The sequence below is a fragment of the Triticum aestivum genome, chromosome 4A (genome assembly GCF_018294505.1).
Source record: "Triticum aestivum cultivar Chinese Spring chromosome 4A, IWGSC CS RefSeq v2.1, whole genome shotgun sequence".
NCBI lineage: Eukaryota > Viridiplantae > Streptophyta > Magnoliopsida > Poales > Poaceae > Triticum > Triticum aestivum.
Window position 1 is genome coordinate 391,220,355 of NC_057803.1, and position 27,250 is coordinate 391,247,604.

The window sequence follows — 27,250 nt, forward strand, 5'->3', positions numbered from 1 at the left end:
ATGCTCCTCGGTATGGAGGGAGGCTCCATGTTCCAATTGACTATAATAACACCATGAGGTCTAGGCATTTTGAGCTTTAGGTAAGCATAATGCGGGAACTCGTTGAAGCGGGCGAAGGCAGTTCTTCCAAGTAGTGCGTGATAACCGCTGCGGAAAGGGACGTCGTCGAGGATCAACTCTTTGCTTCGGAAGTTGTCCGGCGAACCGAAGACCACTACTAGTGTTACTGAGCCCGTGCAGCGGGCTTCAAAGCAATGTATTGCTCCTTTAAAGGTGGTTTTCGTGGGCTTGATTCTTGATGAATCAATGTCCGTTTTTGCAGACAGTGTCCTGATAAAGCAGGTTAAGGCTGCTGCCGCCATCCATAAGGAATCGTGTGAGATGGAAACCATAGATAATTGGGTCGAGGACCAATTCTGTCAAACCTCCATGGTGGATACTAGTCGGATGGTCTCTACAATCGAATGTGATCAGACAGGCTAACCATGGATTGAATTTTGGGGCGACTGGCTCTATGGCATAGACGTCCCTTAGTGCGAGCTTGCGCTCCCTTTTGGGGATATGTGTAGCGTATATCATATTCACCGTTTTTACCTCGGGGGGAAATTTCTTATGTCCTCCTGTGTTCGATGGGAGAGGCTCTTCATCATCGTCCTCGCTAGGCGGCCCCTTCCCCTTATTTTCGGCGTTTAGCTTGTCGGCCTGTTTAAAGACCCAACAATTCCTATTGGTACGATTAGCAGGCTTCTCAGGGGTGCCATGAATCTGGCAAGGCCGATCAAGTATTCTGTCCAAACTAGATGGACCATCCTTGTTTCCTTTGAATGGCTTCTTCCGCTGACCGCGTTTAGAGCCACTGAATCTGGCGTTGACTGTTGTGTCTTCGTAATCTTCGTTATTGCTTCGACGCTTGTGTTTATTGCATCGTGGCTTGCCCTTGCCATCCCTGGCTTCGGAGATGCCATGGTCGTTGGTGCTATTGCTTCTGCGAGCTAGCCAGCTATCCTCTCCTGTGCAAAAGCGGGTCATATCTAAGGTAAGGGCTGCCATGGACTTCGATTTTTCTTGGCCAAAGTGTTGTGCGAGCCAATCCTCTCGGACACTATGTTGAAAGGCCACGAGGGCTTCGGCGTCCAGACAGTCCACAAATTGGTTCTTTATAATTAAGAACCTAGTCCATAGCTTCCGGGCTGACTCTCTGGGTTGCTGGACTATGTGACTAAGGTCATCGGCGTCTGGAGGCCGAACATAGATTCCTTGGAAGTTATTTCTAAAGGCGTCCTCCAAGTCCTCCCAGCTGCCAATAGAGTTTTCTGGGAGGCTATTTAACCTGTGTCATGCTGGTCCCTTTAATTTTAGCAGGAGGTATTTGATGGCATGGAGATCAGCAACACAGGCCATGTGAGTACTGCGGGATATCTAGTACCATCGTATGATTCAATGTTCACGGGTTTAAACCCTTCAGGGAACTGGTGCTCCATTACCTCATCGGTGAAGCATAAGTGGTGCGCGGCGCCTCTGTGTCGGCCGATGTCGCGGCGCAGTTCGGATGAAGTCTGAATGCGGTTTTCGAACCGGTGGGGTTGTGCCTGTCGTGCCAGGCCTGATGGTCTTCCTCTCATGTTGGAGCATGCCCCCTTGACCCATAGATTAATCTTGACTGACCGGCTCTATTTTGCAGGTCCATGCGTAGGTCATAGGTATAGCCCGGGGCCGCTGCCTCCCTGTCTCGACGGCGGGGTGGAGCGGGCTGGTGTTCGTCTTAAGTATTCGGTCTATCCCGTCCACATGGTGGTCGGTCAGGTTCATCAATGGGTTTATACTTTGGCAGTATTGGTTCAAAGGCCTCGTCATCGAATTGTGGTAGCAGCTTGCGCTTTGGGTAGCTCTTGGTTGGGCGTTCGAGGCCATATTCCTTGGCAGCCAGGACTTTAGTCCATCTGTCATTGAGTGTATCGTGTTCGGCTTAGAGTTGTTGATGCTTCTTTTTTAGGCTTCTTGCAGTGCCAATTAGCCAGCGCTTAAAGCGCTCTTGTTCGAGGGGTTCCTCTGGCACGATAAAGTCTTTGTCACCGAGGCTCACATCCTCTTTGGAGATCGGTAGGTAGATACTATCCTCCGAGTCCTTGTTCCCGAATGGATCGTCGGGGTTAACTTGCCCATCCTCCCAATCATCTTGTTCGGATGATGGCACGACGTGGGCTTCGGGGTCTTCGGTATTCTCTAGTGTGTTATTGTCTCCGGTGCCGGTATTGTTGTCTTTTTCATGACGCGACTTTGAGCGGCGTCGCTCACAATGATGCTTTGGACGTGCTTCAGGAGGCTTGTCCTGAACCGGATCCTTATTGCCGTCGTCGTCATCTTCTTTGGGTGTGTCTACCATGTACACATCGTATGTGGAGGTGGCCATCCAACGTCCGACAAACGGAGGGTCTTGGCCTTGTTCGTCTCCAGCATCATCGTCCATGCCGTCAATGTCTTCGGAGGCGTAGTCCAGCATGTCGGTTAAGTCTTTGATAGTGGATGTGAAGTGGGTGGTGGGTGGGACATAAAATTCCACGCTCTCAACCCTAGTCCGGGCTGGGCGTAATTCGGAAGCGACTCCTCTGTAATGGCTAGGGATCGCATTAAATCCAGAGCCTTGTTTAGGAGCGAGGTTTGGACATGGAAGCGACAGTCTGCGGGGGCGGCCGGCGTGAGAGCATCCTGGCCACACTCACTTGATGTGGACTTTGAGAATTCAGATTTGGAGTCCGAGGGGGAGTCTGGCACTTTAGCGACAAGGGGAGCCCATTTCGTCTTTGGGTTTGCCGATGACGCAGTCCCCTCCAAATCTCCGGTAGCAAGTTCCATAATGGTAGGGAGTCTGGCGGGCTCTAAACTCTTGTCTTCGGACCTGGTAGTCTACTCTGAATCTAAGGCCAGAGCAGCGGTCGGGGCCGCGAACCCTTAGAAGATGAAGTCTCCTCGGATATCAACGACATAGTTCAGATTTCCAAAACTGATCTAGTGACTAGGGGCGTAGTTGTCGATCTTCCCAAGGTGGCCAGTCGAGTTGGCACGCAGTGCGAAGCTGTCGAATACGTAAATTTAGCTGGGTAGGAAAGTCTCCCCCGAGATGGCATTGTTGTGGACGATCAAATGAGCCATCGAATCTTCTGTCGATAGCACAGAGGAACTCTCAATGAAAGCACCAATGTCGGTGTCAAATCCGGCCGATCTCGGGTAGGGGGTCCTGAACTGTGCGTCTGATGATCGAAGGTAACAGGAGGCAGGGGACACGATGTTTTACCCACGTTCGGGCCTTCTTAATGTTGGTAATACCATACTTCCTGATTGATTGACATTGATTAGTATAGGGGTTACAAGAGTTGATCTACCTCGAGATCGTAATGGCTAAACCCTAGATGTCTAGCCTGTATGATTGTGATCATGATTTCCTCTATTGGATAAACCCTCCGGTTTATATAGACACTAGAGGGGCCTAGGGTTGTATAGAGTCGGTTTACGGAGAAAGGAATCTTCACATCCGAACGCCAAGCTTTCCATCCACGCAAAGGAGAGTCCCATCCGGTCACGGGGGAATGCCTTCGATCTTGTATCTTCACAGACCATCAGTCCGGCCCAGGTAACATAGCTCGGATGCCCGGAGACCCCCCAATCTAGGACTCCCTCGACCGAGGCCGACGAGGGGGAAGGGCCGCCCTTGCACGACCGCTGCCGTTCCCGGGACGGTTCCACGGGGGAGTGGACACCCTTCGATCATGCCCTATGCCGGCTCCGACAGCCAAGAGAACCACTCCGCCTGCTGGAATGGGCGAGGGGGACGAGGTGGCCGTGACCAGGGCGATCGGAGCTGAACTGCATGACCTCCCCAGGCGTGGAGCCACCCCACCGATGCGGCCCACAAGTTCCTGGTGCACATGCACCATGATCCCTGCACCTGGCTCTGGCTCCTCAACACCTTCATGAGGGAGATGGTGGAGCATGCACTGCTGGGCCTGTGCCTGAAGTTGGACGACTGCTTCAACGGGTCCTCCTAGGTGGCGACAGATTTCACCCCCTCCGGCTTCATGTTCCTCGGGCGGGGGTGAAAGTCGTTAGCCCTCGCCCAGGGCTTAATGGAAGGGTACAACCTCCTGTTCAAGTACGATGGGGCTGCAATTCTCTTCATGAAGATCTCTAGGACCACTGGCTGTCGCCTAGGATGCTGCATGGAGTGCGACAGCAGCGGCTCGTCTGGTGGCGGTAGCAGCAGCATGTCCCCCGGGGGGGCTGGAAGCGGCTCCGACTATTGGCGTTCTGGGAACCAGGGTACCCAGACTTGCCTGCCTCCGGCCCACGGCGTGGCTCCATCGATGGTCTGGTATGGCCTATCTTCAGCATCAACAACACAAGACCCTCGCGAGAGGCCAAGCCTCATAAGGCGGATGACACCAAGACCTCCTGTAGGGGCGGCCTCCTTAGGTTGGCTCCCGAGGAGCGGAGATTTCTATGCAAGCCCTCACCTTGTGAGGTTCAGATGACGCAAGCCATGACGGCTGAGGCTAATCAGGCACCAGCGGGCGTAGTCCAGCAGGTTTCCTCTTTGGTGCTAAGGAGACAAGCATAGGCGCAAAGTCCCGAGGAATCAGCCAATGGTTTTCATTCCCGTGCAACAAGACCTAGAGTGCCAGGACGACAGTATGGAGGTCATCGCCGATCCCACCACAGCATCAGGACTAGAGACTTTGTAGGCGAAGACCACCTTTCGTTAGGATAAGATGTACTAGTTGTCTCCTTTCGAATTTGGCCGTTGTGGTATCCCTTCCCGCCTTCATTTTGGGGGATGACGACCAACGCCACTATAAATATAGCCTAGGAACCACCATAGAGGGGGATCAATCAGCTGGATGGGTCATTCAGACCATCCTCTCTCTTGCCGGCACAAGAATACACCTCCTGACGTTATTCCCCACTTTACTAGTTCATCCTCAGCCCACCTCAAGGCCAATCCACCACAAAGCAGGAGTAGGGTATTACGACGCAAGGTGGCCTGAACCTGGGTAAACTGCCTTGTTCCATTTCCCTTCCAGTTCATCGAGCTAGGCCACGAGATCGACGATTAGGCAGACTAAGGCGGTTGAGTTCTTCGCACGCACACTAGAGTTCGAATCTATCTTAGGTTTGCAGAGCCACGAATCCGACATTTGTCACGCTAGGTAGGGGTGCGTCAGAGCCTCTCTTCCTCCGGTTGATTCGCCATTGTTTCGCCGTTCCCATGGCTGATGCTCGTCAAATTCGTGTTGAGCATCGGGCCGCCCTCGCCGCACGCGTCGCCTAGACAGCGCCTGCGGGCGATGGTGCACCATGCAGTTCCCCATCACCTGCGGGCAATGCCGCCACCGGCCCTGTGGCCCATGAGCAGGAAGCTTCATCGCTGCAGCCTTCTGTGCGGCGTGATGGGCGCACTGCCACTCCGTCGCTGACCCCAGCGGCCGCTTCATCGTCCCATGCCAACCGAGGGCCGACGAATGCACGGACTGCGTTGCTCATAGCACGCGAGATCCTGCGCTATCGCCCGGCTGACGACCTCTACGGGGACTGGCCGAACCACATCGTTGATCTCATTAGCGCTGTGGGAGAGACCCCTGCACTGTCATGCTTGCGGCCTCCTCAGCCGCCTCTCACGGGTGACATAGCCTACAGCCCGCCTCCTCTACCTCCCAGGCAATACGTCGTCCCCGAGCCAAGGTGTCAGGCCCCATGGCGCGACCCGCCACGCAGGGCGCCGACACGGGACAAGGAAAGCTGCCAGGTAGTGTAGCAGCCCCAAGGAGAGGTGCGTGCACTGCCAGCACCGCCACGTCAATATCACGTGCTGCCCGAGGCGGTGGTGCGCGAGCGCCAAGATAATGCTCCACCTCCACGACGGGCCCCGGTGAGTGCGGCAGGCAACCGCGCGTTCACCCCGGAGCTGCGCCGCGTCGTATGGCTAGGGAAGTTCAAGCCGAACCTTCATCCACGCTATGACGGCACCCCCGACCCTGCTGAGTTCCTGCAGCTCTACGAGCTGAGCATCGAGGTGGCCAATGGCGATGAAATGGTCATGGCGATTTGTTTTCCCATGGCCCTCAAGGATGGCACATGCTCGTGGCTCCTGAACCTCCCCGCAGGATCAATCTCCTCCTGGGACAAAATACGAGAGTGTTTCATCTCCAACTTCCAAGGTACCCGCGACCGCACCCCCGCAGTGGGTGACCTGTAGCGCATCAGGCAACAGCCAGAGGAGACCTTGCACAAATACATCCAGCGCTTCACCAACGTTCACCTCAAGGCTCTTAAGGTGTCGGAAGAAGCCATCATTTCGGCTTTCACTGATGGCGTCTGCGACATAAAGATGAGGGAACAACTAGCCATACACGAGTACTTGTGCTCAGTTCTAGAGATGTTCAACATGGCAACCAAGTGCGCAAGAGCTGAGGAAGGGCGCCTTTCCCTCCTCGAGCTCCCGGAGGCCGACCCCGAAGACAAGAAAGCCAAGGCCAAAACGTAAAGCACAAGGGTCCAGCTATGCTTGCCGCCAAACCTGAAATGAAGCACAGCTGCGACCACCTGGAGTCATCCGAGGGCAGCTGCCCGTTCTGCGTCTTCCACAACATGCACAACCACAACACCAATGAATGCCAAAATCTTAGGGCCATCCGCGATGGGCACCTCAGTCGTCGCCTCGAGCGCAATGACAGAGGTAACGGCCGTGGAGGAGGCCGAGGCGGAGGACGCTCGGACAACAGTGACCCCCGCTAGGACTGACATGATCAGCCTCGTGAGGACCCCTGGCAGGGCCAGCCTCACGAGGGCGCCTGGAGGGATCAGCCTTGCGAGGACCGTCCTCAAGGCAATGATGGCCTTCCTCCGCTACCACTGCTGGCAAGGACGAACGAAGACCACCACCAGGATGATGGGGCCGGGGGTTTCCAAGAGCCTCGTGCCATCGCTTGCATCCTAAGCAGCGCTCAGGGCCCTGCCTCCCATTGCATCTTCAAGTAGTTCACTTGCGAAGTGAACGCAGACCTCCCCAAGCTAGAGGCGACGCGTCCGCTCTGGTGGTCCAAGTACGCCATCACCATCGACTATACTAGCCAGCTCAAGTGCGTGGCCACTACTGACGCCCTCCCGATGCTCTGCTAGCCTACCATCAACAATGTCCTCGTTACCAAGACACTCATTGATGGTGGCGCAGGCTCAATGTTCTCTCCATCGAGACGTTCGATAGGCTCCAGGTGTTGCACGACTAGCTTCTACCCACCAAGCCTTTCCCAGGAGTGACCAACGGCTCCACCACCCCGATAGGGCAGATCCGCCTCCCTGTCACCTTCGGCAAGTGCGACAATTACTACACCGAGCTCATCGACTTCGACGTCGCTCACATTCGCCTCCCGTACAACGCCATCCTTGGGTATCCCGCCCTGGTCAAGTTCATGGCTGGGACTCATCATGGCTACAATGTTGTCAAGATGCCAGGGAGCTGCAGCATCATCACAGTCGCATGTGACGAGAAGGACGCGGTGTGCTCTCTTGAGCGCGCTTACCATGTTACGGCTGCCAACAACCCAGATCATGAGGGCGCTGTCTATCCTCCTGAGGCCATCCCAAAGAATAAGAAGCAGCTACTCCATAGAGGACCTCAGGAGGGTTGGGCGTCCGATGGCGGTGCCTCAGGACTTGTGCCCACTAGCGGGGTGCCTTCCTCTGTCCCATAGGAAGGTGTGCCCAGCGCCACTCTCAGGCTAGGCTCGGGGGATCTCCTTTGGAGGGCCCCTGACCTGGCCAGCTTCACGAGGGAGGTGCTTAGGCACCATGTGAAGACATGCTTCAACGCGCACTTCCACGAGGAGGGCACAACGTGCGAGGCGAACATGACGGGCATGCTGTATATTCCGTACATGTGTACTACCATTTTCTTGAGGCTTTGCTCCATGGAGCAATCCATGGATACAAAATTACTATACTGCACTATTTAAAAGTTGAGGGCGGGGCTTTTCCCGCGAGATAGGCGGGGCAGTTCCGACAAGTCTGTTCGACAGAGACGCGAGAAGATGAGGGAGTAGGCTGCTGCAAACGAAGGGCTGTGTGATTTGAAAGTGAGTTACTATTGGACAGGTGGGGCCCCGTGATTTGACTTGCCATTTTATCATTTTAACTGTGGCGCTACGACCAGCGTGAGTCTCCCAATTCCTGACCACCTCCATGGTATATAGGTGGCTCTCCCAATGCACATGTGTAGAGGCTGGCTCTTGCATGAGAGCCCACTCCTCCACTTTTTCCTTGCCTCTTTCCTCCACATATGCAAAAATGCCATGTAAGCGTGCTTATAGCCCACTATTGTACTTGCTCGTATAGGTGCTAAGCCTGCCACATAGGCATAAAGTTTGATGTGGCAAGTTAATTACTCCCTCCGTCTAGGTGTGCAAGTCATGTTACGAAAACCAAATAATCCCAAAACACTTAGGCGCGGTGCATTAACTTCTACTCACAATTTTCTGGTTATAAGGCTCAAATCTGAAATCTCATCAATCAAGGCATTTTGTGAGTGGAGGATTGTATCTCGTACTTTAGAAAACTACCCCAATTAAACTCATGCATTAAATTGGATTAGTTGTAGTGCATGCATGCTTGGCCACTCGATAAGTATAAACATTACACGAATTGGTGTGTTCATTTTTTAATTCTTACATGCAAAGATTTAATGTGTCTCGGAAACTAAAAATGAGATGGAGATGAGCCATATAAATTGGAAAAGCAAAAAATTTGAGATAAGCCCTATAAACCGGAAAGGAGGGAGTACATCGTTTCTTATATCATGACATAACAACCAATAAGAGATGTGGGGTGTGCATGCTTTTAATCACTTGAGACTACCATTTCATTGGAAGTGGTCACTCCTTGGCAAATGCAATAAATACTATGAAGAAAGAGATAGAGAGAAGTAAATAATACTCTTATAGCTAACCTTGTTGTATGAGTGACAAAGTGATGACTATGTATGACATGCCAACATCAGATAGCCTAACGCATCATGTTAAATCTCCAACGGCGCGACCGCGCGAGCGAGGCGATGGTCGTGGTAGGCGCGACCAAGATACAGGCTGCTGGCAGCCCTTGGATAAGAGATCGAACGGTCGCATACTAAGTTACTGAAAATTTGCAGAATAACCCTCCAGGATAGGATATTCACCCATAGGTCTAGAATCACGCCATGCAACCGTTCGATCTCAGATCCAAGAGCTCTGGGAAGCCTGTATCATGGGAGAATGGAAAGCTTCGTATCACCTGTAATTTTCCCGATGCTTGACATGACATCGAAAGCCATTTATTTGGGCGTCGAGTAGACATGACATCTAATTGGGCCCTCATAGTACTATGCATGAATCAATTTATCTACCAGGCAAGCCACTACCCTGCCGTTCGCACGCACCACTCAGCATTTCTACAAAAACCATTGGCAGTTCACTCCTACTCGTCCCCGGACGTCCTTTAACATTACGACAGTTCGCTCCTAGTTGTCCCGTCCTTTTACATTACGGCAGTTCCACTAATCGTAACCCTCCTCCCAAATCCATGGTGACCCAAATCTCCATGATCAGCGGTGGGTACAAGGATAGAACCATCACTAGTGATGAGTTCGACATCATGTACACCCGTTCTTCCGCGATGGTGAAAGGATGCCTTGCTCGCTTCAGAAGCATGTTTGAAAACTCAAAGGATGAGTGGGTCACTGGGCCAGATGTTGAGTACACCACAGTCCTGCAAAGCGAGAATAATCTAAAGGAGGAAGAGAAGAAGAAGCCCGTCGTGATCCAGGTTTGCGTGCATGACTTATGCTTTGTCTACCAAATATGTCGTGCTGACATTGAGTGCAAGGAATTTAAGAACTTCCTCAAGGGCGGCTGAGTCCAATTCGTTACTGTAGACTTTGGGAATGACAAGGAAGTCCTAGATCGGATAGGCCTCATTGTAGGAAACCCCTTCGATCTCTAGAAGAAAGGGCTGGTGCCCTCCCATGATCAGCCTTCAATGCTAAACCTGGAAGGAGCCATGGTTCATCCTTCGTACGATACACTGAAGAAACCTCCGTTCAAGTTTCATCGTGCAAGGGAGTGGAATGTACTAGATATAGACCACATCCACTACGCTGCAATGGATGGCTACCTTTGTTTCAATATCTACAAGGGTTGGATGAAGAGCAAGAGCCAAGTGTGCAGTTCAAGAAAAGAAGTATTGGCCAAGAGGAAGAGGGACAAGGACGAAGTCGAGCACGTGGATGAGGAGTCCAAGTAATGTGGCAGTGTCGTTGCTCATGGTGGTTCTAATGAAGTGTCTACCGGATTAGTTGCTTAGTTTAATTTCAGGTGTCCTTAGTTTTATTTGAGGGGTGTGTTTTGTTGAGCCCCCAGTAGAACTATGTTATGTTCCTTCTCATTACATTAACTCTTCAGTGTGTGCACACTAGTATTTCTTACAGTTCATCTTTTAGTTGGTATAGTACTACCACTCGTTTCTTCACATTATATACGTACAATATATAAGGCCAACGTCATATAGCCAGCAATTAAGTTGTCAAAGAATTTCAGGGTGCTTAGTTTTATTTGAGGGGTGTGTTGTGTTGGACATCATTATTGTGAATCAAATCTCTTTGTCCATGTTATAATGACATAAATACCGTTGGACCAACATGCGATCTCTCCCTCTATCTCACTATTGTAAAATAAAGTGTGGGGCCTACTTGATCCCAACAACGTTCTTATTTTCCTATAAAATTATTCCCTTGGTTACTCCTGACAAGCGGGGCCACACTTATCATTGTGAGAATCAGCTTATATTTGTCATATAACATGGTCAACGGGTTTGAAGTGAAAATAACAATGTCTAATGGCATTTTTGAGCAAACATCTAACTTAACGATGGGATATTTGAGATATCTAATTGCATTTTTGAGTAGGCATCTCACGGATCGATGGCATTTTTGAGTAGTTGTAACTTCTAATGGCAAAACTGAGTAGTGATACACAACTAGTGGCATAAATAATAAGAACCCAAGAATTAAATATGTATGCTGATTTCTTTAATATAATTTAGCACCCCATTTAAGCACGTACTAGCTTTTTAGTAGTACTATATGCATAATTTGGTGACGAGCACTCTCTATATGTACCACCTTTTTTCTTCAATTTCATCTTGTTAGTTTTTCTCCATGTGGCAATCCATCGATACTAGTATTCTACGAAAATATACATCTTTTAAAAGGCTAGAGGGCGGCGTAGTATAGCTTGGTCGGTTTCAAGAGAGGCGAGGGCCTTTTTGATTTGATGGCTCATTACTATTGGAAGGCGGGACCTTGTGATTTGACTGCTCATATAAATGTGCCAATAACCTGAGGAGGAGCAAAGAACCGTGCGGTATACTCAAGTTTTCCATAGGAATAGTACGACTGAGGAGCATGAAACACGACAGCCAGTGCCATATGGTGATAAAAAATGATCTAATTTGCTAGTCATCTCATTGTTAGTATTGTTCTATTCATTCCTTGCAGAGAACATGACATGTGCGGAGAAATGCCCGAAGCAAAAGAAGAAACATAGGAGCAAAAGAATAAGGAAAATTATCACCCCCAAAAAAGAAGGAAGACACACTCACAAGTCTGGGGCGCTGCTCTCTACTACATGAAGGGTTGCTGCCCACGGAGTTGTAAATGCTTCTTCATCGCCTCCACGACCTCCATCTCCTTGCGCGTCTCCTCCGCCATCTTCTTCATTCTGTCCATGACGCGGGAATTCTTGACGCGAGCCTTCATCATCTGTTCCACGGCCGCGTTATGTACCTTGATGGTAGCCAGTGCTCGATGCAGAGCTTCGCCAACTCCTCCTTCTATTCCATGACGAACTACTATCCTGATGCAGCTTCTTCCATCTGGCGTTCTCCTCCTTCCGCAGGTCGAGCTCGTGGCAGAGCTTCGCCTTATCCTCCTGAAGTTGCAGGATTTTGCCAGTCGCCTTCTTCTCCGAGGCAATGCTGTTCAACAGCATCACCAAGCCGGTGGTCAACTCCCCCTGCTCATTGAGCTCAGCGGGCATGTCATCGAGGCTCTCCTTCAGCAGCTCCACCAAGACGTGGATGAAATCCTTTTGCTTATTAAGGTGATTATTGAGATGACCGGGCATGCTGGCATGTTTGCCTCCGCGGCTAGGGAGCTCCTGGGAGCCATCGCCTGACCGTGAGAGATCTTTCGAGGTCTCTGCGAGGCAGTGAGCCCTCTCTTTTATTTCCGTGGCCTTGGTGTCCACTCCCTTGTTACGAGTAATTCAGATAGTTCTCAACCTAGAGCTCTGCACACCGGCCATGGCAAGGACGGACGAACAAGAAAGACTTATGACAAGGAAGAGGTAGAGTGATTTTCGGCTAGGTACTAGTTCCCCTTTTTATAACCTAGTACTATTACTAGTACTAAAACATGCATAGTGGGAACACGTTTAGGTTTGATATGTAGTAGGTGTGAGCAGGTTTGCACAACATACGAAGGAGACCAATGGAAGTAGCAACCCATGATGTAACTACTCGCATGCACACAGTGGAGTAGTAATGTCTTTCCTCCTCCCTCACGTCCACTCAATTTGCATGCGTTGTATTAATTGAGCATTAATGAAGTGAAGGACTTTACACACGTCAAACTATCACATGGGGTGGATATTCGTTCGAAAATGCATCCCCCCGTGTACCCGCGTGTGCGTGGGAGGGAATGAGTGCGTGCGTGGGGTCCGTGCACATCTTCGCTTCGTGCATGTACCAACAGTGTGCCTCAGAGAGGACGAGTACATTATTTTGGAACCAGCAGCACGTCACTGTGATCAATCCACATGTGCAACATGGATTCATGAAATTTAAGAGAGACATTGTGTAGCATGCCATTGGAATTCTAATTTACGTGTTTTGCATGTACTCAAAGTACTAGTAAGGTACACGTGCATTACACGCATCAGATTTGGCAACCAAATTGTGAATAAATACCACACTATAGCATGTAAGCTTTGATTCATGAATGCCTGATGTACACATTCGTTTAATTCTTATAGTTCAACTCATTCAAAATCAATTAGTTTTTATAAAAAAGCTGGGTCCTCTTTGATTCGTAGGATTTCTAAAATGCGGGAATAGGAAAAACATGGGATTAGAGTGGAATGCCGTCTTGAATCATATAGGATTGTACGAGTGCTTGATTGTGCATAGAAAAAACACATGATTCTTTCAAACAGGTTTGAGTGGATGGGATGTTTCCTATGAAATATAGTGCAAATGAATCATATTGAAAAATTCCCATGGTTTACCATCCTTTGGATCAAGCAACCAAGATAGGAAAAACTCTTAAGGATTAGAATCATCCAAAATTCCTTTGAGAATCCTTGAAATCAAAGAAGTCCTTAATCTGTTTTATGATCCATGGAATTGTGCGCTGTAAAGCATAAAGTAAAAAACAAATAATGGCAATTCAACTAGAAAAAAAGTTTGGGCAGTTATGATATGGAACATTCTAGAACAAAGGAGAAGAACTTGTGTTTCGAGGTTTGTGCATTATGCTTAAGTTCAACCATGGACTCTGCTAGATTGTAGATGTGTCAAAATCCGGTGGGGGCTAGAATATGGTGCGAGGAGCCAAGTGGAGGGAGACTATGAAGGAGTGCACAAGTGCGAGATCGATATTTAAAGAGAGGGGGTGAGAACGTGAGTTGTTGCGCACAGTGGCGGAGCCATGAAAAATAAATGAGATAGGGGGCAAAGCCTTGCTAATCCTTTACGAGGAGGGCCAATTCATCAACTTAAACCATTTTACTACTAATTGTCTAATGATCACATTCATAATAGCCTCGATATATAGTGATGTTAGGGGGGCAGGGCCCTTGCTGCCCCTGTCTTCGCCACTGTGCACGCGTCTAAGAGATGAAGCGGAAGGCATGGATAATGAGAGGGGGCATTGGATATATAATTAATGTGGGTGTTTTAGCTATGTAATCCTATATAGAGAGGTATTGATTGATCGATGTGGATGTGGGAAAGAGGGTGATACCTCACTAGATATATAGATTGATTTGTTTGTGTGAAAACGGTGAAATACCTAGCTATATACACACACACACATAGAGGAACGTCAATCGTTGCGCATGCACGTGAGAGATACAGAACGCCCAATATGATGGAGAGGGGGCGGTGTGTGTGTGTGTGCATGCAAGGGAGACCGACCTGAAGAAAAAGATTGCATGTGTGCGATGGATAATGCCGACTGGTAGTGTGTTTGCAACCATGCACGAGAGAAAGTTAGTGGTAAAATTATAAAGAGAAGATGAATTGTGGGTGTAAAAGACTAGGTGAGGTCATAATCAATGTAAAGTTGAATTCAAATATTTGAATAAGAGATCACAATGTTTGAAACCCATGCATGCATGAATATAACTGAGATATGCGTGGTGTGGACTGGAAACAAGCATGTTGTACAATATACACATTGAAAAAGGTCAGACTGATTTGAATTTGACATACCGACGGCATCCATCGTTTGTCCACATTGCATCCCTGCATGGACACACTATTCTAACTGGAGATGATGGGTGGCTTTCACATCACATATCTATATCTATACCCCTATATATTATATATTATATTTTATATATAGTGTGCGGATAACTTTAACTTTGAAAGATGGTCGTTGAATGAAGCCAATCTGATGGTGCAGAGATGGAAATTGAGCACTACTGGCCGTTGGATATCATCTAGATTCCACCAGATTTTGCCACATGTACAATCTAGAAGAATCCATAGTTGATCTTAAGCATAATGCACAAACCTCAAAACACAAGCATTTCTTCTTTGTTCTAGAATCTTCCGTATCAGAAATGCCAAAATGTTTTTCTACATGATTTGCCATTATTTGTTTTTACTTTATCCTTTACAACGCACAATCCATGAATCTTAAAATAGATTAGCTTTCTTATAAAAACTAGATGATTTTGAATGAAATGAACTATAAGAATTAAACGAACATCTACATCATGCATATATGACTCAAAGCTTACATGCTATTATGTGATATTTATTCATAATTTGGTTGCGAAATCTCATGCGTGCAATGCACGTGTACCTTACTAGTCTACATGGTGTTTGTGTGTGTGTGTTGTGCGTGTTAAACACATTGTACGTACTATCATACATGGTTTAGATTCCGAACATCTAGATAGAGCATACATGTACTATGATTTGAATTCAACATAAAATGGATACATATATTTGAATTTGAGATCATATGTACTTGTAGTTCGTATTTATATAGGAATTTACTTCTCATGTATTCATGTCATGTGTTGTGAAGATAATATTCAGATGGTCGTATAACTACCCCGAGTACATTCACATTCAAACAGGGAAAATGTAATCAAATTTAGTACATATGCTAGATAACACACATTGTTTTTCATTATTGAGGGAAGTGAAAATTGTTTTGGTACTGTACACGTTATGTTTGTTGTCCCGATTCTTTTAGTTTTTTTGTATTTGAATGCATTTCTAGTAATATAGTAAAACGGGACATGGCTCTCTCTAGTTATGAGGTTCTAATTGTCTTTTTTGGGGTACACGTTAAGCTTGTTCTCCCGAAATTTCAAGCCGCACCTTGTTATGCCAAAATTTCAAGCTAGCATCTTTGTCTATCGTGCTGCGAAACTCCCGCCTCTTCAACCCGTGCCTTGTTACCCTAGAATATTTAAGATATATCTTTGTCTCATTGTGCTCTGAAAACTCCCTCCATCTCAACCCGCGCCTTGCTATTCCAGAATTACAACGCACGCGAAAATCCCCCCCCCCCAAGGTGCATGCTCTAACTTGGCAGGTTTATGTTGCTCATATCGTGCGCATGGTATCTTCCATTGCTATGTCATTTGCTCAGTTTATACATGCTTTGTGTGAATGCCACATTTTTAGTGTCTAATTACCATATATTTGAATTATGCAATGTCATCTTGTTGCAAGACATCATATATGCGAATTATGCAATGCTATCTTGTTGCAAGGCATTATATATTTGAATTATGCAATGCCATGTTGTTTAGCCAAGTGTCATATATGTGATTTATATCATGCCGTCCTTTTTTATATTTCTCATTGCATTTGTCGACAATGTTTGTATATTCAACTGCTCTTCCTGTGCATCAGCCATTTGGATTAGCGATGGAGAAATCTGGAGTGAAAACAAGGTCTTCACAGCACACAATGCTACCTGCTGAAGAAGATATCTTGCTGGTTACAGATACCTCTTTAGAGGAGGATTCAGAGGAAGATGACCAGTCCTATTACCCCCCTGAGGTGTATGCTCAAACTTGGAAGGGTTATATTACTCATATCATGCATATGTTTTATTGCAATGCTTAGTTTCTACATCATATACACAATATTGAATGCCATCTCCTTGGTTGACACATCATATATGCGATTGCCCTCTTCTCACTTGCTTAGTATATAAATCATATATTTGAATTATAGCATGCCATGATGTTTACATAGACAGCATGTATCTGAATTATGGCATGCCAACCCATTTCCTAAAGACATAATATAGTTATATCATCACATCCTATTTACATAGTCATCATATTTTGAATTATGTCATTCTAGGCGTGAATTATATCATGCCATCATGTTTCCATCAACGGCATGTTTGTGATTTATGGCATGCCAACCACTTTAATAGACACATTGTATAGTTATATCATGTCATCTTGTTTACATAGTCATCATATTTTGAAGTATGTCATTCTATCCTATTTAGTTAGCCATCATACATGTAAAATTGTGTCATGCTATCCTGTTTAATTAGCCATCATATATGTGAAATCATGCCATGCTATTCTGTTTGGTTAGACAACATAGTGAATTATTTCATGCCCTATTTTCTTCCCTACTATCCATCGCACATCTCTATCTTACAATGTCTATACATTAAATTACTTTACTTGTTTATCAGCCATTTCAATTGGAGGGGGTGATGGCATTATCTGTGGGAGTAAAAACACGGTCTTCAGAAAAGATCATGGTACCTCTCGATGTCGATAGAACCATGGTTGTACTTTCCCAAGAACCAGCCCCACCACACATAACCCAAACTCACACAGATTGTAACATAGTTGGACAGAGAACCAGCTACACCCCTTCTAACCCCAACCCCAGAAGATAGTACCACAGTTCCAGTTGACACGGCACCGTATCCACCACAGAGCACCCAAACACGAGCAGTTGGCAAGGCAACTGCAGTTCCCAAAGCATGAGGACCACCACTCCATGTCGGTGTTCTGGGAACAGGGGTCCCCAGACTTGCCTGCCTGCGGCCTGCGGCGTGGCTCAAGCGGGGGCCTAGCGCGGCCCATCTTCATCAGCTCAAGCTCAAAGACCCTCGCGAGGGGCCAAGCCTCGCGGGGCGGACGACAGGAAGCTTCCTTAGAGGCAGCCTCATCAGGCAGGCTCACGAGGAGGCGGAGAGATCAAGGCAGGGGTACCTCGCGAGGAACCCGTGACGCAAGCCATGACGATCGAGACCGCGGGCGGCAGGTGGGCGCCGGCCAGCATAGTGTCCTTGTTTCCCCTTTGGTGCAAAGGGGGCAAGCACAGGCCAAGGCATCAGGCAAAGGTTACCATTCCGGTGCAACGAGACCAAGACCAGCCGGACGGCAGGACGGAGGTCACCGTGGATCCCAAGACGGCATCATCGCCAGTGCTTTTGGCAGCCGAGGACCACCTTTGGTCAGGATAACTTGTACTAGATGTTCCCCTTTGAAATGGCCAATTGTTGGCGCCCTTCCCACTCATTATTTGGGGAGAGCCCCGCGGCCTCTATAAATAGAGCTAGCCACCATAGAGGAGAGACATCAAGAGATCCCAGAGACATCTAGACACCCCAAGAACATCGAGAGATCTGGTAGAACCCTAGCAGAGAGAGAGAGAGGTGATGAACTCACCCTAGAAGTTCATCGCACCAACTCAAGAACACCTCTCGCGAGGCTGTTCTTCCCTTGTACCGTCCATCATCAGCCCTAGAGGCAATCCACCACACCACACACTGGAGTAGGGTATTACACCACAACGGTGGCCCGAACCAATATAAACCTCGTGTCTCTTGTGTTGTTCATCATTTTCATCTTAGTTCGCACGAGAGGATCACACGTAGATCGGTAGGGGAGAGATCTCCGCGCGCACCCCAGTGTTCGAACCTCAAGGGTCTGCCGGAACCCCAAACCCGACATTTGGCGTGCCATGTAGGGGTGCACCAGAATCATCCTTCCACTGTTCGCGTGTGATCTTCCGTCATGTCCATGGCTGATGCTCGTCAGGCTCGCGCCGAGCGCCGGGCTGCTCACGCCGCTCGTGTCGCCTAGACAGCGCCCGTTGGAGCCCGCCCTTGTCGTTCCCCGTCGCCCGCCGCCAACGCCGCCAACGGCCGAGCGAGGAACGAGCAGCAGGCCTCATCCCAGCACCCCTCGGTGCGGCGGGATGGCCCCACCGCCACCACGTCGCTGACTCCAGCTGGCTCGTCGTCCCACGCCTGTCGCGCACCCATGGATGCGCACGCCTCACTGCTCTTGGCGCGAGAGCTCCTGCACTATCGCCCCGTCGACGACCTCTATGAGGACTGGCTCGCCCGCATCACCGAGCTCGTCAGTGCCGCAGGGGGCTCCCCCTTGCGGCCCCTCTCGCTGCCTCACCCTTAGTCCTGTGCAGGGGGCGAGGATCAGGAGGCGCCTCCGGCGCCTCCTCCCCAAGAAGGTGCCTTGGCTCCAAGGCGCGCAGCCCTAGGATGAGACCCTCCACGTCCGGCGTCAGCGCAGCAAGAAGGGGGCTGCCAGGAGATCCCACGTCCCCGGGAAGGTGCTTGTGTGCTCCCAGCACCGGCGCGCCAAGATCGCGCCCCAATGCCTCCACGACAAAACCCCGCGCTGCTCCCAGTGGCTGCGCGTGGTGACCCGTAAGAATGAGTCCAGCACCAGCAAGAGGCGCCGGTGGCCACGGCGGGCTGCCTCGCCTTCACCGCCGAGCTGCGCGGCGTCACATGGCCAGGCAAGTTCAAGCCTGACCTCCCTCCCCGCTACGATGGCACAACAGACCCCACGGAGTTCCTGTAGCTCTACGAGCTGGTCATCGTAGCCGCCAACGGAGACGAGAAGCTCATGGCGAATTGGTTCCCCATAGCGCTCAAGGATGGCGCCCGCACCTGGCTCCTGAACCTGGCGCCCGACAGGATCTCCTCCTGGAGCGAGATGCGCACCCGCTTCATCGCCAACTTCCAGGGCACTCGCGACTGGGCCCCGGCCGTGAGCGACCTGCGCCGCATCAAGAAACAGCCAGGAGAAACCTTGCAGAAGTACATCTAGCGCTTCAACTACGCTCGCCTCAAGATCCCCAAAGTGACTGAAGAAGCCATCATCTCAGCCTTCTTCGACGGCGTGCGCGACGTCAAGATGAAGGAAGAGCTAGAAATCCATGAAGACCTGTGCACATCCCTGGAGCTGTTCAACTTGGCAACCAAGTGCGCCAGGGCTGAGGAAGGGCGTCTCTCCCTTCTCGAGCTCCCAGCAGCCGACCCGGAAGAAAAGAAGCTCAAGGCCAAGGACGTGAAGCGCAAGGGGGCTGCCGTGCTAGCAGCGGAACCAGACACCAAGGGAGGCAGGGATGAGCCTGAGTCATCTAAGGGCGGACGGTACCGCGTGTACCACGACCACCAGACTGTCAGGTTTGGGGTTCCGGTAGACCCTTGAGGTTCGAACATTGGGGTGCGTGCGGAGATCTCTCCCCTACCAATCTACATCTGATCCTCCCGTGTGAACTAAGATGAAAATGATGAACAACACAAGAGACACGGGGTTTATACTGGTTCGGGCCACAGTTGTGGTGTAATACCCTACTCTAGTGTGTGGCGTGGTGGATTGCCTCTAGGGCTGATGATGGACAGTACAAGGGAAGAACAGCCTCGCGAGAGGTGTTCTTGAGTTGTTGCGATGAACTGCTAGGGTGAGTTCATCGCCTCTCTCTCTCTCTCTCTGCTAGGGTTCTACCAGATCTCTCGATGTTCTTGGGGTGTCTAGATGTCTAGATGATGTCTCCCGGTCCCTCTCTACTCTGTGGTGGCTAGCTCTATTTATAGAGGCCCTGGGCCTCTCCCCAAATAATGAGCAGGAAGGGCACCAACAATTGGCCATTTTGAAGGGGAACATCTAGTACAAGTTATCCTGACCAAAGGTGGTCTTCGGATGCCAAAACCCCTGGCGATGACGCCGTCTTGGGATCCACGATGACCTCCGTCCTGCCGTCCGGCTGGTCTTGGTCTCGTTGCACCGGAATGGTAACCTTTGCCTGATGCCTTGGCCTGTGCTTGCCCCCTTCGCACCAAAGGGGAAACAAGGACACTGCGCAAGCTGGCGCCCGCCTGGCGCCCGCCTGGTCTCGATCGTCATTGCTTGCGTCACGGGTTCCTCGCGAGGTACCCCTGCCTTGATCTCTCCGCCTCCTCATGAGCCTGCCTGATGAGGCTGCCTCTGAGGAAGCTTCCTGTCGTCCGCCCCGCGAGGCTTGGCCCCTCGCGAGGGTCTTTGAGCTTGAGCTGATGAAGATGGGCCGCACTGGGCCCCCGCTTGAGCCACGCCGCAGGTCGCAGGCAGGCAAGTTTCAGGACCCCCGTTCCCAGAACGCCAACACTATCCCCGGGCCCAAGGCACGCACAGTCTTCGCTTAGCAGAGAAGCAAAGGGGCAAGCATGAAGCGCCGCGGGCCCTAACAGCCTGCGGCCTTGGGCGCTGCATGGCGATTGATTGGACGTGGGCGACTGCGCTTCCCCACGAAGCCTCGGCGACCGCATGACTTGATAAGTCCCTACATGCAGAGAAAACGGTCATGATTACCCGCGATCGTGGTGCACGGCGGTTGGGCTCCTCCGGCTATAAGTACGGGGCTGGGCGACCCCATTCGCCCCATCCCTCCTTGCTGCTCCTTTCCTTCTTCTCAATTACCCATCGCTCCCATGGTTCCGAAGAGATTCTCGGCCGCGGAGAAAGGGAAGGCCCCCCAGGCTGGGCCTGACTCCCCACTGGCCAAGCGCGGCCGAGGCCGCCCTCGCAAGTATACCACGGTCCCCGTGGTGGCCTCCCGCGGCCATGAAGGCAGTTCCCGGCGCGGTGGCGAGTGCCAGGTTGCCGACGGGGGGCATGCCGTAGGTGTGCGCCCCCCTAGGCCACGCTTTTGCTCTGCCAGGATTGTGCGGACGGCTTCCACCTCAGCCCACTTGGTGAATTTTTCCATGGCGACGTAGAGGTAGCGATAGCCCCCTAGTGCCCGAGGAAACGGGCCCAGAATGTCGAGCCCCCAAACTGCGAACGGCCATGAGAGGGGTATAGTCTGTAGACCCCCCGCAGGCTGCTGGATTTGCTTAGAGTGAAACTGGTAGGCCTCGCAAGCCTTCACAAGCTCAATGGCATCGTTGAGTGATGTGGGCCAATAGAATCCACTATGGAACGCCTTGCCAACGAGGGTCCGTGACGACGAGTGGTGCCCGCAGTCTCCGCGGTGTATGTCCGCCACTAGCTCCTTCCCTTGCTCTCAGGAGATGCAACATAAGGACACGTCATTCGATCGCTTCCTGTAGAGCTCTCCATCCCTGATGCAATAAGCCGTGGCCTACCGCGCCACACGCTCTGCTTCCTCCTCATTCTCCGGTAGAGTCCCTTGCATCAGGTAGTTCTTGAGCTCCGGGATCCAACACCCTTCCTGAGGCTCTAACGCCAGGAGCACGCATGCCCCTGAGGCTGGGCCGCAGACCGGGGCTCCTGAGGCAGGCGGCTGAGGGAACTCCTCCCTTGGTTGTGCCGTGCTTGACAGCGACGGCACCGCCGAGGGTTTGAAGAGCCGCTCCTCAAAGACGCCAGGCTCCTGAAGCAGCCGCCTAGATGCCCTCTTTGCAATGTCATCAGCCTCCTGATTGGTGCCGCGAGGCACATGCTACAACTCCAGTCCCCAGAACTTTTTCTCCATCTTGCGGACCTCAGCAAGGTAGGCTTCCATGTGCTCGTCCTTTGGCTCGTATATCTTGTTGGAGAAGTTGACGAGGAGCTGCGAATCTCCCTTGATAATGAGGCGCTTCACCCCTAAGGCAGCTACGGCCTTCAACCCTGCTATTAGGCCTTCGTACTTTGCTATGTTGTTGGAGACCTTTTCTCCGTGCTAGAAGCAAAGTTGCACAGTGTAGTAGAGTTTGTCCTGGGTAGGAGATACGAGCACTGCGCCAGCTCCCGCACCGTTTCGGGAGAACGCCCCATCAAAGTACATGACCCAGCCATCCGGTGCTTCACTTCCTGGGGAAAGTGACCGGTCTTCGCCTGCCTCGAGACCCGGTGCTTCTTCCCATTCTGCCACGAAATTTGCTAACGCGGCTCCCTTGATGACTCTGGTCGTACTGAATTCTAGCTGAAATGCATGCAGCTCGATGTTCCATTCAACAATCCTTCCAGCCGAGTTGGGGCTCCTGAGTACCCTCTCCAAGGGGTATGCCAAGATAACCTTGATGGGATGGCCTTGGAAGTAGTGCCGCAGCTTGCGTGAGGCCACCAATAGCGTGAGGAGGAGCTTTTGAGGCATGTGGTACGGCGCCCTCTCGTCCCGTAGCACTGTGCTGACGAAATACACGGGGTGCTCGACGAGATTGAGGGTGCTGGCACTGCTTGTGTCCTCCGGAGTTCGAGGCGTCTCTTGAGACGATGGAGCTCCCAGTGCTTGGTCGCCTGAGGGGGCCTCTCCTTCTCCGAGTGCGTTCTCCTGCCGCGGATGTTCCTTTCTGGCTGCGGTTGCGGCCTTCGCGAGGCTCTCCTAGATCTATTTCGCTTCAGTTTGGACGGTTGATGCGGCCTTGGCACATCGCTCCTCCCTGACCGCTACCAGGGCTGCGCTAGCGGAGTAGGGGGTGGCCGCAAGGTAGAGCACCAGGGGCTCCCGAGGACGCGGAGCTACCATCACTGGCAGACTGCTAAGGTACCTCTTGAGGTCTTGGAATGCCTTGTCGGCCTCTTCAGTCCACTCGAAGGGGCCCTTTTTCTTCATCAGCTTGAAGAAGGGTAGCGCTCGTTCCCCCAGCTTGGAGATGAAACGCCCCAGTGTAGTTACACGCCCGGTGAGCTTCTGCATTTCTCTGAGGGTCCTTGGTGGGCTCATGTCTTCGACTGCCTTGACCTTCTCCGGGTTGGCCTCGATGCCCCTGTGGGATACGAGGAAACCCAGGAGCTTGCCTGAGGGGACTCCAAACACGCACTTCTCCGGGATGAGTCGTAGGTCAACCTCGTTGAGGCATGCGAAGGTTTCTTCCAGGTCCTATATCAGGGTCCTTGCCTCACGAGACTTCACCACAATTTCATCGACGTAAGCTTCTGCGTTCCTCCCGAGCTGCCGGCCTAAGGCGATGTGCACCAACCGCTGAAAGGTCGCGCCTGCGTTGCACAACCCAAACGGCATGCACGTATTGCAGTACACTCCACACGGGGTGAGGAAGGCCGTCTTCTCCACATCTTCTACCGCCATCTTGATCTGGTGATAGCCTGAGAAGGCATCCAGGAAGCACAATAGGTCACACTCTGCGGTGGAGTCGACTATCTGGTCAATGTGGGGGAGCGGAAATGGATCCTGCGGGCAGGCCTTGTTGAGTTTGCTGAAGTCGACGCACATGCGCTCCTTTCCTCCCTTTTTCGGCACAACGACCGGATTAGCCAACCAATCAGGATAGTGGACCTCGCGGATAACTCCTACCGCCTCTAGCTTCCGGGTCTCTTGGATGATGAAAGCTTCTTTCTCAGTAGACTGCCGTCTTGCCTTCTGCTTCACGGGGCGCGCATTGGGGCACACGTTGAGGTGATGCTCAATCACTTCCCTTGGGACCCCTGCTAACTGATCAGTTTCCCACGCAGGAAACCGATCAGGGCTTTCTCTTGCTCAGGCTCGAGGTTGGCCCCTATGGTGAAGGTGGCGCTAGTGGACCCGTCCTCGTCGACTGGTACCTGCTTGGTTTCTGCCTTGTCTTGGGTGAACAACTGCTTCTTTTTAGCTGGCGCAGCCCCCTTGGGCTCGAGGGCGTCGGTGCCAGTGGGCTGCGCCACCGCGGTTGCCCCGAAAACAAGTTGGAGCACCTGCAGCGCATCCTTTGTGTCTCCTGACACGGTGAGGACGCCGCTGCCCCTAGGCATCTTCATGAGGTTGTACGCCGGGTGAGTTGCCGCCATGAACTGAGCTAGGGCCGGATAGCCGAGGATTGCATTGTAGGGGAGGCCGATGGGGGCGATGTCGAAGTCGATCAGCTCCGTGCGGAAGTTGTCGTAGGTGTCGAAGGTCACTACAAGATGGATCTACCCCAAGGAGGCGGTGGAACCGGCTCCGACGCCCGACAAAGGCCTGCTGGGTCGTAGCCGCTCCAGCGGTACGTGGAGGAGGCTGAACGCCTCCATCGAGAGCATGTTGAGGCCGGCACCACCGTCGATGAGGGTCCTGGTGACAGCCACTTGGCAGATGGTGGGGGTGCATAGCATCGGGAGCGTGCCCGAACCTATGGGGTTGAAGGGGTGGACCTCCGAGTCGAAGGTTAGATCGGCGTCGGGCGCCACCCAGCCCGGGAGGGGCGGGGGCTTCTCGGCGCTTGGAGGCGGTGCTGATCTGGCGGGTGAACAACTTGACGTGATGGCTTGAGGGCGGTGCCTGGGAGCCACCCAAGAGAGCTGCAACGACGGGCGGTGCTGGTGCGGCGGAACGAGCGTGGAAGAGGTCGCGCAGCTCCTCCCAGGAGGTGACAGAGGCCGTCGGCAGGTCGAGGAGCCACGCGCGCGGGACGCCGGTGAGGGCCATGGGTAACTAGTTGGCCATCACCCGATCGTCGCCCCCGGCTCCGAGGAGGGTCTCCTCGTACGCCAGCAGGAAAATCATCGGGTCCGTCGCGCCGTCGTAGCGCGGCGACATCTTGGGCCTGAACTTGCGCGGCCACTGCACTTGCTGCAAGGCGGGGGCCAAGGCCCGGAGCCCCTTGGCCCCAGTGTCGGGATCCGTTCCTAGAGCGGGTGGCGCGTTGTCTGCCATGAGGGCGGGATGCGATGTCGGGGGAGAGCGGGGCTTCAGGAAGGAGGACTCCGGCGCACCCCTACCTAGCGCGCCAAATGTCGGGTTTGGGGTTCTGGCAGACCCTTGAGGTTCGAACACTGGGGTGCACGCGGAGATCTCTCCCCTACCGATCTACGTCTGATCCTCTCGTGCGAACTAAGATGAAAATGATGAACAACACAAGAGACACAAGGTTTATACTGGTTCGGGCCACCGTTGTGGTGCAATACCCTACTCCAGTGTGTGGTGTGGTGGATTGCCTCTGGGGCTGATGATGGACAGTACGAGGGAAGAACAGCCCCGCGAGAGGTGTTCTTGAGTTGGTGCGATGAACTGCCAGGGTGAGTTCATCGCCTCTCTCTCTCTCTGTGCTAGGGTTCTACCAGATCTCTCGATGTTCTTGGGGTGTCTAGATGTCTAGATGATGTCTCCCGGTCCCTCTCTACTCTGTGGTGGCTAGCTCTATTTATAGAGGCCCAGGGCCTCTCCCCAAATAATGAGCGGGAAGGGCGCCAACAATTGGCCATTTTGAAGGGGAACATCCAGTACAAGTTATCCTGACCAAAGGTGGTCTTTGGCTGCCAAAAGCACTGGCGATGACGCCGTCTTGGGCTCCACGGTGACCTCCGTCCTGCCGTCCGGCTGGTCTTGGTCTCGTTGAACCGGAATGGTAACCTTTGCCTGATGCCTTGGCCTGTGCTTGCTCCCTTTGAACCAAAGGGGAAACAAGGACATTGCGCAGGCCGGCGCCCGCCTGGCGCCCGCCTGCTCTCGATCGTCATGGCTTGCGTCACGGGTTCCTTGGGAGGTACCCCTGCCTTGATCTCTCTGCCTCCTCGCGAGCCTGCATGATGAGGCTGCCTCTGAGGAAGCTTCCTGTCGTCCGCCCCGCGAGGCTTGGCCCCTCGCGGGGGTCTTTGAGCTTGAGCTGATGAAGATGGGCAGCGCTGGGCCCCGGCTTGAGCTATGCCGCAGAACGCAGGCAGGCAAGTCTGGGGACCCCCGTTCCCACAACGCCGACACACACCCACAACACCAATGAACGTCAAGAGCTCAGAGCTGTGCGAGATGGGCGAATCAGCCGACGCCCAGAGCACAACGACAGGGGCTATGGCCGAGGAGGAGGAAGAGGCTGTGGATGATGGGAAGACCGTGGCCTTCGCCAGGGATGGCATGACCGCCCTCGCGAGGACCATTGGCAGGACCAGCCTCGCGAGGGAGGCTGGAGGGACCAGCCTCGTGAGGACCATCCCCACGACAACGTAGGCCTCCCTCCTCTATCGCCTCCACCAAGAAGGAACGAAGACCAACACCAAGACGATGGGGCTGGGGGCTTCCAAGAGCTGCGTTGTAACACCCCGGATATGATTATCCCAATATGTACTCCAACTCTTACTGTTTCCGGCGTTAAGTTATTTTATTTTCTCGGGTTCGGGTTTTTGTCTCCATGTGTTGTTATCATTGTCATGCATCTCATATCATGTCATCATGTGCATTGCATTTGCATACGTGTTCATCTCATGCATTCGAGCATTTTCCCCATTGTCCGTTTCGCATTCCGGTGCTCCGTTCTCCTCCGGTGGTCATTTCTACCTTTATTTTGTGTGTGGGGATTTAACATTTCCGATTTGGACCAAGACTTGCCAAGCGGCCTTGGTTTACCACCGGTAGACCGCCTGTCAAGTTTCGTATCATTTGGACTTCGTTTGATGCTCCAACGGTTAACCGAGGGACCGAAAAGGCCTCGTGTGTGTTGCAGCCCAACACCCCTCCATTTTGGCCCAAAACCCTCTCCATCATCTAGAGCGTGCAATCACGATCGCGTGGCCGAAAACCGCACCTCATTTGGACACTCCTAGCTCCCTCTACCTCTATATAAAGACCCCCTCCGAAATCCGGATCTCCTTCTCCCCCGAAACCCTAAAAGTCAGCTCCCCTCGCCGCCGGACGTGTCCGAATCGGGCCGGACACGTCCGCCCACCGCTGCCGACCAACGAGCCGCCGCCACGTGGCCGGGCGCGCCCACATCGCCGTCCCGCGCCCGCCATGGCCGGCCGGGCCCAAG